Source organism: Sus scrofa, chromosome 1 (assembly GCF_054392235.1).
Source record: "Sus scrofa isolate SSC_HxYL_T2T_F1_AM1 chromosome 1, Sscrofa_HxYL_maternal_Yorkshire_Landrace_v2.0, whole genome shotgun sequence".
Taxonomy (NCBI): domain Eukaryota; kingdom Metazoa; phylum Chordata; class Mammalia; order Artiodactyla; family Suidae; genus Sus; species Sus scrofa.
In genome coordinates, this window is record NC_139383.1 from 64,788,836 (window position 1) to 64,807,887 (window position 19,052).

General features: G+C 35.2%; 1 protein-coding gene across 32 annotated transcripts in view; it reads left to right on the forward strand.

The window, feature by feature from the left end:
- The window catches only part of LOC102160801 (uncharacterized), a 1,256,521-nt gene that overhangs the window by 193,630 nt on the left and 1,043,839 nt on the right, over positions 1-19,052 (forward strand). For 17 of the 32 annotated variants that reach the window (XR_014806243.1, XR_014806209.1, XR_014806241.1 and 14 more), the window contains one exon: positions 11,650-11,714. The exons of the other annotated variants lie outside the window; for them this stretch is intronic. The gene's annotated coding sequence lies outside the window, so the exon portion shown is untranslated. The remainder of the gene's footprint in view (positions 1-11,649; positions 11,715-19,052) is intronic. 32 annotated transcript variants of the gene reach the window in all.

Here is a 19,052-nt window from a genome sequence, read left to right on the forward strand (position 1 = left end):
TTTTTTTTGTCTTTTTTGCCATTTCTTGGGCCTCTCCCTCGGCATATGGAGATTCCCAGGCTAGGGGTCTAATCAGAGCCGTAGCCACCAGCCTACACCAGAGCCACAGCAACGCGGGATCTGAGCCGCGTCTGCAACCTACACCACAGCTCACAGCAATGCCGGATCATTAACCCACTGAGCAAGGGCAGGGACCGAACCCGCAACCTCATGTTTCCTAGTCGGATTCGTTAACCACTGCGCCACGACGGGAACGCCTGTGTGCTGAGTTTAATTCATATTGTATTGATTGTCAGTATTGCTTCGTAGGAAATTTGTGGTCTCACTAATGGTGTGAATTTCAACTTGTATATAATTGTGTATGTTCTTTAGAAAGACTCGTTCCTGGTGTCTAAAAGAATTCATTTTCAGGGGTTGTTGTGAAATCTTTCTTTTGGCCTAGTGTACATACAGTTTCAAATTTCTAAGTGGTGAATTAAATATTAAATATTTGAAAAATATCATCTTTGACCTTGGATTTTAAGAGCTCCCTTCCACTCCTCGACCCAATCAAGTAGATAGGACAGTTAAGACACAGCAGTATGTTTATGGGTAATTGAGATAGTCTAGTGTTTTGGCGATTTCAAAGATATTTTTAAATGCTTACTCCAGGATGTTTCTTTCTTTTTTTCCCCTGCCCCCTTTCCAAACCAATTATAAGCTACACCTCTGTGGTGGTCTTTCGTAGTAGAGGGAGGGGAAAAAAAAAAAAAAAACTGGGAGGAGAAAGACCATAAGGGACCAGTAATTGGAAGAACACTTTTTAATTTTTTTTATAGTTTTTTTTTCTTTTTTTTTAATGATCATAACAATCTGATTTCACAGGATTTCCATCCCACAGCCCAGGCACATTTCCCCCACCCCCCAAACTGTCTCCTCTGGAGACCGTAAGTTTTTCAATGTCTGCGAGTTAGCATCTGTTCTGCAAAGAAGTTCAGTCTGTCCTCTTTTCAGATTCCACATGTCAGTGAAAGCATTTGATGTTGGTGTCTCATTGCCTGACTGACTTCACTTAGCATGATAGTTTCTAGGTGCATCCGTGTTGCAAGAAATGCTGGTATTTATTTCTTTTTAATGTCTGAGTAATATTCCATTGTGTATATGTACCACCTCTTCTTGATCCACTCCTCTGTCATTGGACATTTAGGTTGTTTCCATGTCTTGGCTATTGTAAATAGTGCTGCAATGAACATTGGAGTACATGCGTCTTTGCGAGTCGTGGTTTTCTCTGGATAGATGCCCAGGAGTGGGATTGCTGGATCAAATGGTAGTTCTATGTTTAGTTTTCTGAGGAATCTCCATACTGCTTTCCCCAGTGGTTGCACCAATTTACAATCCCACCAACAGTGTACTAGTGTTCCTTTTTCTCCATACCCTCTCCAGCACTTACTATTTGTAGACTTTTGGATGATGGCCATTCTGGCTGGTGTAAGGTGGTACCTCAGAGTGGTTTTGATTTGCATCTCCCTAATAATGAGTGACGTTGAACATCTTTTCACGTGTTTCTTGGCCATCTGTATGTCTTCTTTGGAGACTTGTCTGTTTAGATCTCTGCCCATTTTTTGATAGGCTTGTTTGTTTTTTTGGTATGGAGCTGCAGAAGTTGTTTATAAATTTGGGAGATTAATCCCTTGTCAGTCGATTCACTTGCAAAGATTTTCTCCCATTCTCTGGGTTGTCTTTTTGTGTTGTTTAGGGTTTCCTTTGCTGTGAGAACACTTTTTAATTTTAGGCATAATTTTAACTGAAAATTTTGTTGAGATAACTGTAGGTTCACATGCAGTTGTAAGAAATAATACATTAAGATCCATTTATATCTGGGAAGTAAATGAAGATCACCACAATGAGAATAGATAGAGGCTGTTTATTCCAAGCTTGCTATAACTAGGGAGCCAGCCACCATCACTTGCATTCAGCAGAGATGCAAAGGCAGGCAGGGGATATGGAAGCTTTATAATGGAAAAAAGGTAAAGCCTTTTTCAGGTGTGTTCTGACTGGGGATTGTTGACATGAGGAAATTGGAGATTGGCTAACTACAAGTGAGGCATTGGTTTGGAGGGCATATTTGACTTTTTCTAATTGATCCTGAGTTGGCAGGGTGGCAAAAAATAGGGAAACTGGCAATTACTGAATGAATCCTGGCTGTTCTGGGTCAGTTGCTACAGTTTAGCTTCCCGTGATGGCTGCTCCAGAGGTTATGGGTTAGAGTTCATATGTCTTATGTGGTTCTGCCATTATCTGCTTGTATATACAGACCCTCAGCACTACCAAATTCCTCACACTGTTAACATTTTTGCCAAACCATAGTATCGCAATGAGGGTATTGACATCGCTACAATCTTCAGATCTTATTCAGATTTCTCTAGTTTTTTTTTTTATTGTTTATTTTTTTTAAACTTTCAAGCAGCTCTACTTTTAAAAAGCTTTTTATTGCAATGTATCCCTTTCAAGCCTCTTTCCAGCCACTACCCACCTCACGGGCCAACCAGTTTTCCTACGTTTTTAGACCAAAACTTTGCTCTGTGAAGTTGGAAGATGGTGTTAAGGGACACTAAATATAATGGCAAAGAGGAAATGAGACTTTCGCAGACACTAATATCCCAAGCTGAAAAAATTCTTTTCCCTTAAATTGTTTGACCTAACTGAAACTTTAATTTCTACCATCTTTTAAAAATAGAATAGGAATTCCCTCTGTGGCCCAGTGGAAGCGAATCTGACTAGTATCCATGAGGATACAAGTTCAAGCCCAGGCCTCGCTTAGTGGTTAAGCATCCAGCGTTGCTGTGGCTGTGGTCAAATTTCTCCAGTTTTGATTGTACTTGTGTATGTGTGTGTGTGAGCACATACACATTTAGTTCTATATGGTATTATCATATGTAGGTTAATGTATCTACCACCACAAAAAAGATATTGAACAGGACAGTTGCATCCTGTTGTGTTGCCCCTTTGTAATGACACCAACTTGTCTCCCATCTCTAATCCCTTGAAACCACTAATTGGCTCTTCATTTGTAAAATTTTGTCATTTCAGAAATGTTATATAATATATATGTAATTATACAATATGTGACTGCTTGGAATTACCTTTTTTTTACTCAGATTAATCCTCTGGAGGTTCCCTGTTTGCTTTCAAAACCATTTTAGTTACTCGTATAATACATGAATAAATTCTTCTGAAACATTAAAATAGTAAAAATAAGTTTAAAGTTTCCTTTAATGAAAAACACTCTCAATCCTAGTCTCCACACTTGAAATAATTAAATATTTATATAGTTATTCTCTTATTGAAGTTTTATACCTCCCCAATTTTGCTACAATAAAAAGCTACATTGGGCATTTTTATGCATGCCTCCTTGTTTGCCTCTGACAATTTTTTTCTATGTTTGACACCTAAAAGTGGAATTTGGGTAGTATCAAATGTATAGTTTACATTTTAATTTATTTCCAGATTTTCCTTTAAATTTGTCTGTACTCACTTATATGCCTTATAGTGGTACCTCAAAATGCCCATTGCCTCTTTTTATCCGAGGTCTAATAGAATTATAACTTAATTTTTTCTCACGGAAATTGTATGAGTAAAGAATGCTATATGATTACTGCTTTAATTTATACTTCCCTGGTTACTAATGAGGGTATCTTTTAAAGACTATTTATCGGAGTTCCCATTTTGGCACAGTGGAAATGAATCCGACTAGGAACCATGAGGTTGCGGGTTCAATTCCTGGCCTCACTCAGTGGGTTAAGGATCCACTGTTGCGGTGAGCTGTGGTGTAGGTTGTAGCAGCAGCTTGGATCTGGCATTGCTGCAGCTGTGGAGTAGGCCAGCGGCAATAGCTCCAATTAGACCCCTAGCCTGGGAACCTCCATATGCCCTAAAAAGACAAAAAGACAAAAAAAAAAAAAAAAATTATTTGCACCAAATAATTCCTGTTCTGTGGTGGTGTATTCGTATTCGTGTTCCGTTTTCTTTTGGGTTAGTTTGTTTTTCTTCTTGATTGTTTTTTTCAAAACATTTTCTTTTCCTGGATATAATCCATTGTTTATTATTCACACACACACGCACACACACACAGATTTACATTCTATAGATAATCTCTTAGCACTGCATATGTTAACTGTTTGACATTTAAAATTTGACGTTCAATTTAAAACCTTATCTCTTTCTGTATCTTTTTAAGGAAGGTCTTCCTACCTCTCATTTGTAAACCTTTGGTTTTGTGTTTCACAGGATCTAGGGCAGGTTTTCCCATGTTCATGTTCTAGTTCAAGCCCTCTCTGGCTCCTGTCTTAGCTAGGGTGTCTTCTTGATCTTTCCAGCTGAAATGTCTTGTCTTGGTTTTGACCACCTCTAAGAGATTACATATATTCATTGTGCAAGTCTTATTTCTTTATGATTTAGGTGGACAGCTCTGCCTTCACAAAAGCCTGGTAACATTGAAAGTACATACAATTCCAACAACAGATTTTTAAAAGTATTGGATAGTAAGTTCTAGTGTAAGGTCAAATCCCAAATATCCAGATAGATTTTAATTCCTTTCAAGACAGATCAGTAAATCCAAATATGATGATTCTATATATAGCTGATTTTGAGCTATCCCCTTAAAGCCAACTTGATATCTATTTTCTGTAGAAATGAAAAATTGCATGACTTTTACAGTAAATGTTACTTAAAGAAAAATTTGCCCTATAGTTTTTGGCCAAATATCTGGGGTCAGATGGAAAACCTTTGGAAGCTTACAACTTTGGCAGATCCCCAGAAAGCTTAGTAGTAAGAATGTTTTAGTTTCCTAATAAAAGTTTAAATTTATTTAAATTCTCAAATAGATAGTATCATTTGAAGAGATAGGTTAATGGCAAAAGGAGTATTATAACGTTGAGGTTTTTAAATATTGATTTTGGAAACACTTCACACTGAAATCATTCAATATAATAATTAGTTGATCCAGTTTTTCTTCCTATTGTATTTATAATTCTTATGGGAAGTATTTTAAAGCATAATAGGTTGCCAGCAGGAGCTTAAGTAGTAAAAATAAAGAATGGATGTCATTATAATTTTTTTAGAAAAAATTTCCAACTCTATTTCTGTATTCAATAAGTGTTTGTGCATTTATAGTTATATTCATCTCATGCCTTTTACCTAGATTTGTTTACTGTCTTAAGACTCAAGTATAAGTGGCTAATGATATATTTTCACTGAAAGATCACATATTTGTTAAACTCCAGTTTTTCTTCTGAATTCTCTAATTTAGTCAGTGGGACCATCCATTAATGATTCAAATAAGAAACATTTTAGTTATATTTGGATTATCTGTCACTTTCCATATCCAATTAGTTGCTAAATCCCTTTAATCCAAGTTTCTAATTTCCAAAATCATCTTTTCTCCATCTCTTCCATTACTATTGCTATAGCTTTAATTTAACCTCCTACCCCATATTCTCATTCCAAACCTCCCTCATCTGTCTTCTATTCCATTTTAGTGCAGGTTTTCCCCTAAAAAAGATCCTGAGACCAGGACTATTGTGCAGTTATTTATTTTGGGAAGTGATCCTAAGGGACAGGAGCAAGCAGCTGAGAAGAGTGAAACAAGCAAGAAGGGAATGGTGGTCTAGGGGTGTGTTATCAAGCTGAATTTCACTGCGGGTAATTTAGGGGTCTCTCCTGCTAGAGAATCCTGAGGAGTCATGTATAACATATCCCAGACCTATACATGTGAAGGATAAAAAAAGGAGCATTTATCCCTTGGTTTCCCTCTTCCATTGCTCAGTAGGTGTTAATTCCTGCATTTCCAAGTTTAGTTGAACAGATGCCAACTTGCGGTCACAGTAGAGATGTCTGATTGCAGAAAACAAAAAAGCAGGGCTGGCCTTATGTGTATGTGATCTGTCAGTGTTCTGCGCAGCCACTGGGCCCCACACTTTGAAGGTCCTAATGCTTTGTTTAATGCTCTGCTGTCACTGTTTTGAAATTAATAATTATTTATGAATAATAGACATTATATTTTCATTTTCTACTGGGCCTTGCAGATTATCCAGCCAGTCTTGTAAGAGACACATAGTGGCCCTGAAGTGAGGGGCTACTAGGTCATACCTGAGGTCAGTTGGCTGCCACAGCAAAAGTTGGATTAAAAAAAGTTAGCTAGGAAGACATGACATGAGGCCTAAGACATATCCTTACACTATATTCCGTGTAGTGTATCTCTATCTAAGTGTCTGTGTTTCTATTCATGAAGCATTAAGCAGTGATGGTCCAGCAAAGACTGCAAGGACTTATGAACCTTGTTATTCCAAATGGGTCCAGGGTATGTAAGCCTGGGGGCCTCTCTGCTTAGAGTAGTCCCTGAGGGCAACCCAGCAGGGTAGACATAGGCCTGATGACCACAGTGTGTTGGTCATTCAGATTAAATATACAAATGAAGTTACAAAGGTTTAGTTTGAATAGGGTATCATTCCCCTACACCTCCCAATTTTGACTTGCAGAGGTTATTTCAACATCAGCTGGAGATAGTCCACCAATGTCGAAAGCACATTTAGACTGGTAGGCTGGGAAGAGCACCACTTTTGTTTGCCTTATTTTTCTTCTCCAGTGTAGTGCCTGCTACTCCATCCCTGGGTCTTGAGGGAGGGAGAGAAATGCATCAAGAAGTGATTTAAGCTATTTCCCAATAAATATTTCCCTCCTATAACATCTTCCTTCTACCTCATACACATTATAAGGGATCTACGGGAAAAGCTAAAAAGAGAGCTTTGTGTGAGTGTATAATCTGGAGGGCTTTGTCTTCTACCCTGTAATATTTTTACTAACCAAACAACTTTGTAAGCTTTAAATATCCAGGAGCTGGGGATATTTTGATTGGTTCTAAGATAAACTTTGGTTTTTAATAGTCTATAGAAAAAAATACTAGAAAATACAAAGCAAAAATAAAATATTTTTTTATTAAGTGAGAATTTCCCCACAAGTTAAGGATATATCAGATATTATTTGTTTTATGGGCAGGAAAACTGTAATGTAATACAGAGAAAGATACTAACTTCTTCAATTAGAACACTAGCAAGCTAAGTATGAACATAATCCAGCTTGGTATTTTGCTCAATGAGTTGGCAGTATTATTTTTAGAATCTCAGTTTATACCGGAAACCTAAAGGCTATCTTTATCACTTCCTTACCTTTCTCCCCCATTTTTAAGTGTGAGGCTATGAAGTAATGGGAATGACAAATGATAATTGTTTAGGCCTAAAGAACAATGGATATCAAAAATTTATTTTTCAGTAAAAATAGTGAAACTACATTTTATCATATTACAGAAATAATTGTCATTAAAATGCTTATTTTGTAAATGTCCGTAGTTGTTTACATGTATTCAGATTAGAAGTAAATCACTGTGAAGGGACAGGTCAAAGGATTTTATAAGATTTTGTTTATGTTAACATGTATAAATCCTGTGTTTAGATACATGCTGAGGGTGCAAACACAAATGTTTCTATGTGTGTAGACATATAAATAAAAGTTGTAATGATTCAAGTATATGGATGTGAGAGGTTATTTTTTTTGCTGCTGTTGTTCCTTTTTCAAAGAGGCTACACTCAGCTGAACACTGGATTTTTCTTATGTCACCATTGTAAATTAACTTATTGTGATGATCTCCATGAAAACTGATGACAAATTATTTTTGAAAAATGTGGATACATTCATCACCATCGGATGTGATCAGCCACAGCGAAGATGTCCTTTGAAAAATGAAGTGTTCTAAATTAAGATGCTTAAAAAGTACAAATAACCAAAAAAGAAGTGAGCAAAAAGCCAAAGCTTTTCAAACTTGGTGTGTGAATATGTCCATTTTTAATGAGGAAAATGAGGTCCGAATCAGTTGGGGACTTTCAGAAGAACCCAATGTACTGGGCCTATTAGGGACTCTGTTCTCTGGAGGCCACAGCGATACAGTTCTTCATCCTTCTGCCAGGTGGCGCTATGGGGCAGTAGGTGCAAGACAAAACATCTGCTCTTGACCTGACCGTTTAATTGTACTGCTGACTCTGGTAACTGATTCTATTAGAAGTATGAAAATAAACATTTTACAGATGTCTAAATCTCTATATAACTGTGCTTAAACAGGTATTAAATTCTTCACTTTTGGTAAGAAGCTTCTGTGTTTAGAGAATGCATGCTACAGAAGTGGATAAAAGACTCGTGGTTTCCAAAATGCACTAATGTCTTTCATTACAACTGGTGCTTCATGCCTTATAAATACTCTGCTTTGAATATAAATAAAGCAGTATTAAAAATAAAACTCTTTTGTTGTCAATAGAGTGCCTTTTATTGGAATAGTCAGAATAGAAGGAATTTGAAGGTGATGAATAGAGGAAATATAGCATTAGTTTAACATGTGTAAGCACATACTTAAAATCATTTTTTTGAAAGGAAAAACCTCCCATATCATTTTTTTTTCTTCAGACTGAGTATTTTTTGGCCTATTTTTCCCCTTAAGGACAATTACAAACATTCTTAAAATAGTCAACTCTCTGTTTTTTTGCCACCACTTTCAGCATGATGTGATTTGGTGCTTTCTTCTTTGTTATAATGACCTGACTTCAAAATAACTCTCAGATTAATCTTCAGAAAGTTTCCAAGACTAGTGCAGGTGGCATACATCAGATTCAAAATTATTTAAAATGTTAGACTCCTTTTACCATTGCAAATTTAAATCTCCAAATTGTATAAATATATAATGTAACTGGATTCTTTTAATATGAAATACCAATTAGAAATGTGAGTCGATATTAATGTTTAGATTTTTCAAGAAATAACATCTAAAAGATGTGAGAATTTTGAAATCTATGGATAAGGGACAACTTTTTTTTTTTGGCTGCCAACATTTTGGTCTCTTCATGTTAGGTATATAGGCACTATAGTGACTATCAAAACAGTTTAATTTTTAGACATATCTTGCTTGTATTGATATTTATGAAGATCTATAGTTTATAGAGGAAATTTCCAAATGGGGGATAGTTAGCAGTAATTATTAAATTTTTTATGCAAAACTTATTATAAAAATATAAAGAAATCAGAGTAGTATAGATCCCAGATTGTGAATTAGTTTCATAGTGTTTGTAAAGGGAAATGTTTTTGCTGAAAATTAATAAGGACATTTTTTTAGAGTAGTTCTTACTGAATATCTTTACTATAACAACAGTAAAATCAAATACAAGTTGGATAAGAGCTGTGGCTTCAAGCAGTTTTCAGGTTAATGAGTGACTGAAAATTCTAATCCAAGAGAAATGCACAGAAATAAAAACGCTTATTTCAGAGTTATTGAAAACAGCATAAATGTATTAGAATAGGAGAGGAGTTAAAGTACTGACAAATCCCTATGATATGCCACTTAAAAATTATGTTTTCAAGGGTATATAATAGTATGTGCATATGTTCATCCTTTATAATTGGGAAGAAAGTTGGATATCACCTAATTTTATATGAAATAATTAAGAAATATACATTTAAAATATTTTAAGATTTTCCACCAATATTAAAAGCAATCATTTCTGGATAGTAGGATTATACATTTTTTAATCTTTATATACTCTGAAAATTTTCTTCACTACATGCATTATTTTTGTAATATGAAAAATGCATTTTATTTTAAAACAAACTTACATAAAGATCATGTAATAGTATTCATTTATGTTAAGAAATGTTTACATAAACACTTTAGCATCAATATTTTTTAGAAAATGTAAAATTAGATTCTTTCTGGTATTACTGATTATTATCTCCTCATTTCTCCCAAACCCAGGGCTAAATTTGTGTGTGTGTGTGGCGCATTATCTAACTTGTTTTGTTTTCTATAATCAGACCTAAAAAAAAAACTCTTTAGTTGTAATAAACTTTGTTTTGATAAATGTATACCTTTTACCTAGTGTTAGTGAAAGCTTAATTTTGTCTTTATCATAAGCACTGCTTTATAATACATAGGTGATGAGAGATGTTAGGTGGCATGAGTAAATGTGGCTCAAGACATTCTCTTACGCAGTGGTTTCTGGGCTTGGTTTTGTGACTGATTGATATCATTTATTGAAGACTTACTGTGTGCCAGGCATTGTGATAATAGAATTTATACACTTCATCTTGATTAATGTAACAAACTCATGTGCTCAGTATTATTATTTCCATTTTACAGACAAGTAACTGAGGCTCAGAAAGCTAATGGTTTACCCAAGGTCATAGGACTAATTAACTGCAGAAGCAGGATCTGAAAATAGGTCTTTTAAATTTAAAATCTCTCTCTTCTGTCTAAATGTAAATCAGTCAGTGTTTGACCATATAGATAAATTACTTCCTGGGATTAAGTTATTTTTTCACCTTTAAATTGAAGGACTTGGTCAAGGTTGGAGAGGACTCAAAGTTTTTCTAATAAAGAACTACTTTGAAACTTCCAAAAATCTTATGTTTGTACTTGGGACCAAACGAGAAAGGGTCCAAAATGTTGAGGGTGGAAACAGCTTGGAAACTGAAAAGATGTATCTTTTAAATTGCTGATAGATGGGAATTGACTGTGCCTGGGACTTATGCATTCTCCAAGGGACTATAGAACAATAATAGTTTGAGATTCTAAATGTAAAAATTTCTGGCCAAGTTATATGCTAATTAGCCTTATAATTAAAAAATATGCATGTAATGTCAGTTTTAAGGAGAGTCTATAAGCAGAATGTGACTAGTGTGAAGGCTTTGTTACAGTTGAATAAGGGAAGAAGAACTTATTTGTTACAAAAAGGCCAATAACAATTAAAGGAAACAATTGTCAGGTTAGAAAACAATTCATCACAGTGAAATAAAGAAATGCAATGAGAGGAGAAATAATAGAATCTCATGATGGAGCATGGACTCTATATTTGAAAATATTTTGCTGAGAGCACTCTGTTACCAGAAACAGATGAAGTGAGTGACCTCATGAGGCTTTTCTAATTTATGTGATTCTGTAACAGAGCACTCTGAAGGTACCTTGCTTATGACACTTTTGGATTTACATTTTATCACATAATGAACTGCTGAATGATTTTGGTTGAAATAGTTTCCCTATTATTGCACGAGTCATCTCATTATTGAATGGAACAACCCCTATGTGCTCCACAAAGCTCAAAACCGGAACTTGACTGTAATGATTTTCTAAGTTCATTCCATAATCAGTGGTGCAGTGCTTCATATTCATATCCATAAATATGAAAAGGTCTTGGTGATTCCACATGTGGCCAATATTATATGCCATTGAAATTATGCAATTTATTTTTGTAAAATACAAAAAATGACCAGAATGATATAGAAACCATAGAGTGCAGATTTTCTTTTTATTAATACTACCCCCCGGCCCCAATCTTAATACAGCACCTGATTTAGGACAAAGACAAAACGAAAGTGTATCTTGAATATGCATCACAGGTTCCAAAAATGAAAAGAAATTGGATTTGGATAGCACTTACTCAATAGACAGATATGATACATGGTAAGAAGGTGCACTGTCTGCCCTGTGATAGATTAAACTACTTTGTAGGAAAATTACTGTGAGCCAGTCACCACCACCACCGTGGCTAAATCTTTAATAAAATTCTCTTCCATATTCAGGAGCGAGGTATGAAGTACACAATAAGCAGAGTGAAGTAGAGTGCCATTTATCAAACACCGGCCAGGTCTGTAATCTTCTGTTTTATCCTTTCTTTGTACTTTATTTGTCTTTATTGTTGCAAGAAAGAATATTTACCCAGAGCAGTGGGCATGAAGCCCTGATAAACCTCCTTCTTCCCTTTTTTCCCTTTTTCTTACTCATTCTTGTCAACCTTGTCAGTATAATTTGTTTATTTCTTTCTAGGTGGTCTTTTGCTTGTTTGGCATTCTTTTCTCTCTTCCTTTTCTCTGCCTTTCTCTGAAATGTGCACTCAGGCTATGGGAAATGACACCAAAGCTACAGAAAAATGCAATGGGAATGCTAACAGCTACCATGAAGGACTGTCCAGGATGTATTCGGTAATGACTTTGAATGCCTTTTGGCAAGATACCAGTCTTAAAATGTTGTAGACAGCCCCTGGGTGGCAGTGCACAGCCAGTTCTGATGCCAACATAAGCATTTTCAGAGTAAAGATTTTATATCTGTATATGTATGTATGATATAGAGGATATATGTGTTCATGTGTGTGTATGTACACAGGATATATATATGTGTATATGTATGATATATACATATATGTCCCAGATAGGTATATGTGTCTATGTGATGTGTTCATGATATATACTTGTATGTATATATGTGTATATATATATGTGTGTATGTACATTATGTGTACATACATATGTGTGTGTATATATATATATATATATATATATATATATACACATATGTTACATAATTATCCATCTGCCCTCAAACTTACAAACTTAAAAGTGACTTTCATTTTGAAAGACACAAACTCTCAATCAAATTTATCCCATGTTTCTTAGGTGCAGTGATGGTAATATTGCTAAAAATAACTTGTGTCTTTTATAAAATCTTATGCAAAAATGGTTCTGGATATCCTAACCATGTGATGCTATCTTAATTGTCTGTTAAATCATGCAGTTGTGAATACAGATGCAGTGGAAGAGTTCAGAGGATAGTTAGAGTATGGACGGAGGTGCTTTGTGCCCCTCAGTCTGCACACTGCCAGTCTATGTGGCAGTCTTGGGGGTAAATTATTTTTAGTACTATTATAACCCTTTTTATTGTTTGAATAGCAGTTTTATGACAAAACATTTATATTCAGACTGCCTTTGTACTTGACTGAAAGAGAGCAATCATGGAGAGTGATAAGGTAACAAAAGTAATGATAACTGCATTTGTAAAGATGTACAAAATTTAAATGGATGTGCTAAAATAGACTGACGGTGGTTCTCTACCTGAACCTGGAGCAGAGATGGGTATGGTTCCTGTGACAGAGATGTATTTGCTATTTCGGGGCAGATGACTCTGTGTGTGTGTGTGTGTGTGTGTGTGTGTGTGTGTGTGTGTGTGTGTGTATTTTCCTTTGTCATTCTTCTTTTCTTTTAGTTAAATGTACTTGATATGTAGATGCAGGGGTAGCAATAGCAAATACAGAAATAGTCTGTGTTCAGATTGACTATTATCATAATTTTGTCAGAGCATGATACAATGCAACTGCATTTCTGAATAAACTATTCAACTCAAGTCTTAGTTCTTAGAAAAATTGTGATTATTTGCTCCTATCTAGCATTCATCTATTTCTCTGTCTCATGAGAATCTACCTTTCATGAAAAATTGATAATTTACTCTGTGAAAGAGAGGAGTATGGGGAGAGGGAGGGACCTCATATCTCAAAACATAATTCAGCAGCAAGAGGTCATTCTCTCTACTTGATATCATGTTTTCCATATATGTTTACAGTTCTGTCAATTTTCCTTGTTCCTAATGTTCTAACCATAAGTAAAAGCTAAGCTTCTTCTGGTCCAGTTACATTCTTTTGCTTTTTATTTTTAAATATTTTGTAGCATTAAAATAATGGATGTAACATAATAAAAAGTGTTGACATTGTGCAATTGCCTTGTGCTGTACATAAAACTAAAACTATACAATGTGGGATAGAAATAGTGTCTTCTCTTCACAAGGTATCCCCAAGGTCTCTTAAAATCAGCCATACATTGCCAAAGTCTATATTTTGTCTTCCTTTGCCCCTTCTCTTCTTCAGCAAAGTTAATAACTTCTACACAAAGGGAAAAAATCAATTTATTTATGTCCCACCTTGATTCAAAAAGAAATTAAGGTGGCTTACAAAGATACATAACATAAATTTAAAACTAAGCGAGGGAATTGAAGCCAAAGAAAATCCAGAGAAGGAAAGGGCACAGAATGGAGTGTAACTATGGAACCAAATGCCTACTGTGAAGCCCCGAGTACTGGCTAGACAGGGTACACATTTATTCCTCAGCTCTCTAACAACCAATACAAATATGGAAATACTTCCAGGGTACATAGAGTCAGTGTCAAGAGAATAAACTGATTCTTCGGGAGTTAAGCAACTGTCCCAGGTACACAGGTTCATGGGAAGTTAATCTCCTGGATCTCCATAGACAGAACATTGTATAATTCAGGGAAATATGTCCCTTAATCATAATCTATGGTCAACATACACATTAATATGATGAAAACTAGTTATATGTTATGCAGCCTCTTGGTAAAGCGAGTGGGAGCACATCTAAAGGTTGTTTGTTCATTCAGTAGTTATTTTATGTTTCATCTGTCACTGCAGCAGGTGGAAAATGCTTGTGAGCGAGAGGTGTAATCGTTGTCCTCATCAAACATAGAATCTTTGCCTGACAGTTGTCACTGACAAATTAGTTATCTGTGTGTAATGAGAAGTCCTGCAGATGGTCAGTAGGAGAAGGTTCTGGTTATGTCTGGTGGTCTAACTTAATTCACAGATAGATTGTTCTAAAGGCTAGAGAAATACTGAGACTCCAAAAATATGGTAGCTCTGTACAAATGACATTTCTATGAATCCAGCTTTTAATTTGTGATGAGTAGTGGTGAGTTCAAGATTGTACTTCCTGATAAGACTCTGAAAAGTGCTTTTGTTCTGTGTTGACTGTTGAGAACAAAGCCACATGTGTCAGGGATCAGTTGACTTCTGACTAGAAAGACAATAGAAAGTTGAATTTCATATTTAGCTATATTATTTTTTGCTTGTAAGGAGGAAAAGAAAATGTTTAGATATGCATTTTTGGCTGCCTGATTCTTCTATTTTGAATTCCTTTTCTTTTGCAATATGTGTAGTATTTTCTCTAGGCTTTATTTTTTTTAGTATAACTCACATACTAACCTGTTATCTTTAGAATTTTTGAACACCATTTCTATCAACAGTAATTTTTAGTAGCACATATCATAAATAGATTGTTTGGAAGGCATAGTTATTTACTAAGAAAATGTACGTGTCTCTTTGGAAAAGAGCATTTTATGACATCAAGGAAATAGTTTATTTTTTCATTAATAATATAATTGGACTGTAAATGCTCCTGTTGTGTTCTGTTTAGCTTGTTATTAATAGTATTCAGCATAGTTTAAATTTAAAATATGGAGATACAGCATTTTTGGCAATCTATCTTTTTGATTCTGTGTGTTTCTAAGAATGGCCTCATTTTTCCAGATCCATAATTAACTCCTTTCCTATGATTTGTTTCTCTTTTGAAACTGTTGGTGAAAACAGTGGGGAGGAAGGAGAAAGATGTCTAGTAAAAGGATTATGAATCCAAATTATGATAAAATGATGAAAAATAAAACCCTAGCATTTTCTGTCTTCTTGGTAAGATTGAAAGAATACATAGACATTGATAACTATTTTTGAATAATCAGGCCAAACGATTTATCAGGAAGACAATTGCTATTTAGTGTTAGTCTTTTTAACAACATGGAAGGAATCTGGCAACTTTACTCTCAAAAGTAACTCCCAAGTCTATTTTGATTAGCTGGCACCCTTTCCTGCCTTACCTAAACACACAGTCCCTGCAGCCACATTAAGTGCCCTTCTGGGAGTTTCCATTGTGGCTGAGTGATAATGAACCCAACTAGTATCCACGAGGACTCAGGTTCGATCCCTGGCCTTGCTAGTGGGTTAAGGATCCGACGTTGCCATGAGCTGTGGTGTAGGTCACAGACACGCCTCAGATTCTGTGTTGCTGTGGCTGTGGCTGTGGCGTAGGCTGGCAGCTCTAGCTCTGATTTGACTCCTAGCCTGGGAACTTATACACGCCACAGGTGCAGCCCTAAAAAAATAATAATAATAATAAAGTGAAAAGAAAAAAAATGCCCTTCCCTCTTTGCTACATTTGTTTATCTTCTTTGGAAGTAATGGAACAAATTATTGTATTAACTTGATTTTAGAGAAGTTTAGAAGAGTGCTATGTGGGATAACAGAATTTATCTCCTATACACTGCCATATTATAGGAAACAGAATTTCTTTCTTTAAAGTAGATGTCTGTAAGGAATGGTGATAGGAAATAGGCAACATTTATATCTTTTCTGGATAATCCACACATTTCATGACCTTTAGAATATTCCTAGAAAAAAAGTCTTCATGCTGCTCTCCATCTTCATGCTCCCAAGCCCAACTATCCACAGCCTAAACTATATGCTAAACACAGGAAGTATGTCCCCATTTCCTCCCTCTCAAAGAAATATAAGCCACGGTAATATCAACATGCCTTTTTACACCTTTACAGACTGATTCTGGGAGAGCCAACTGCTTTGTCTCTGCTTGCCCCTTGAGAAACAAAAAAAAAAGGTATTTTTGCCTTGGGCCATTCTAGTTAATGTTTATTGTTAAAAATTATGTCCTTCTTGAGGCTTAAAATAGTGAAATAAAAGTGTATCCACATTTTTTTGAAATGCATTTAGACTAACTAGAAATGGACGTGCAGACTATTAAGCAAAAATCTAAAGCTTACTCCTTTTTAAAAAAAATACAACTATTGGATGTACCTGCTATCAGTTCTCCATGGGCCTTTGGTCTTTTAGCTTTCATAAAACTGTTGCGTACAGTGGCAAATGGTCTCCACAGATACTGAGGCTTATATCAACTCTTAGAAATAAAAGATGGCTCTACTCTACGGCATAATACAGTTTCTTTGAACATTAGGGATTCTGGTCTAACCTTATGTATAACTAGCTATACTGTAGAACTAATAGATTTTCTTCTGGTGGCAAGTGCCTTTTACATCATAACAGAAAAATAGACTTGTTCCTTCATATTTTTTTGTTTCCTCTTTAGCTTCCTTGGCAAAAGATTTTTTGCACAATGTAATGAATTCCTACTAGACTCCATTGGGGAAGACCTAGGTGTTAGCCATGTTAATGACCATGAGAAATTACAAACTTAAGTTAGGTATAAGAAACGAGAAAAATCATATGAGAAATAAAAAGAAAGGAATGGGAGTTCCCTGGTGGCCCAGCGGGTTAAGGACCTGATATGGTCATTGCTGTGGCTTTGGTTACTGCTGACCTGGGAACTTCCACATGCTATGGGCACAGCCAAAAAAAATTAAAAAATTAAAATAAAAAGAAAGGTAAAGGAACTAAGAAAGTAGTAAGAGAAAGAAAAAGAAGAAATTGCTTCTAATCTAACTAAAAGGCAAAAATCTCAATACAACATTGTATGTCTAAAAAGAAATTTCTCCATGGACATAGCATGTTAAGTTTTGAGAAAGTAGATAACATTAGAAACCTTAAAAGATTTGCCTGTCAGATAAGAAATGCTGCCCTATAAAACTGGGATTTAGGAACTTTTTATTCAAAATAAGATATTCACAGAATAAGATATGACTTGGAATAGCATTGCTCTAAAGAAGAAAAGCTGCCTTTTTTTTTTTTCTGAGAGTAGCAGTAGTTGTTACTTTTTAGACATCCTTTCTTCCTTTAAAGAATGTAATTGTGAAGATTTAGTGGATAAGTTACTTGGATGAGAGGTGAAGAGTGCAGGAATTTCTCCTTTTCCTGCTTTTTTTCTTTAACATGATAAAAGTTTCATTTGGTAGTCAGAAAAACAGTTATTATATGTCTAACTCAGCTGATAACCAGAACCTGTGTTTTAAACTCAGTAAATTCCTTAAAGGATAGGGAAATACCAAGTAGCAGGTAAATATTGACATTAAATACATCGATTTCTCTTTTTTGCCCCTATCTCTTCTTTGCTACAGTTGTATCTGCATGTTCTTTCTGTGTACTGTAACTTTCTGTGTACATACTGGGGTATAATATTAGCACCCAAGGGATGATATTGTGATAGATAACCTAGTGACATGGTGTTTGATATCCAGGAGTACCCTATGTCTACATTCTTAAATCCTACATTGAAAAGTTTAATCCCAATAGTTTTGCAGGATTAATTTGTCCACTGCATGTAATTCATTAGCACCACCATTTCTGGCTAGGTGTGTGGTGAGGACTCTGATGTGATTCTCAAAAAAGCCACACTATTCAGCAAATATTTTACACAGTACAATCTACCTTTTTCCTAAGTAAGATGTTTAGGTAGAGGTACTAATTGTTACCAGAGGAAAAGTGAAAGTTTAGTAATACACACTCACTGATATTTAACTCAAATAGAATTCTAGTTGTAGAAGCTTAGAACTGGCGGTAATCTTAAAGGTCATTGGCTCTCCTCTCCGTATTGTAGGGATGAAAAAAATGAGGCTTAAAGTGGAATTCCCAAGATTCCAAGTTATTGGGAGAATAAATAGTAGAAATCATGTCTTAAAAATTAAACTTTGCTCCATTTTCTTTCTGGGCTTTGGGCTCTTCAGTGATATGTGTTACCTCTTACTTATATATTACCTAATTGGATTTAGGTTGTACATAATTCCCTTATATACAGAATTACTTTCTGACCATTTGTATGGTTAACTTTTTGAGTATTTTGACTGATATATAACATTCTCTCAAGAAGCAATTCCTAAAAATGAAATTTTGTTTATTTTTACTTATTTTAAGTTGACAGAATTGTAGAGATGAAAATGAATCTCATTTTTATTTTTTAAAATATTTTTTATTTTTTCTATTATAGTTGATTTACAATGTTCTGTCAACTTCTACTGTACAGCAAAATGACCCAGTCATACACACACACACACACACACACACACACGTATTCTTTTTTCTCACATTATCCTCCATCATGTTTCATCACAAGTGACTAGATATAGTTACTTGTGCTATACATCAGGATTTCATTGGTTATCCACTCCAAATGCAATAGTTTATATCTACTAACCCCAAACTCCCAGTCCATCCCACTCTCTCCACCTCCCCCTTGGCAACCAAAAGTCTGTTCTCCAAGTCCATGTGAATCTCTTATTTTATAAAAGGAAATTGAGGCCTAGATAAATTTCATCTCTTGTGCCAGTGTCACAGCTAACTAATGACCAAATGGAGAATAAAATACCAGGTCCCAGATCTCAAACCATTGCCCTTTATGTATTATATTCATTC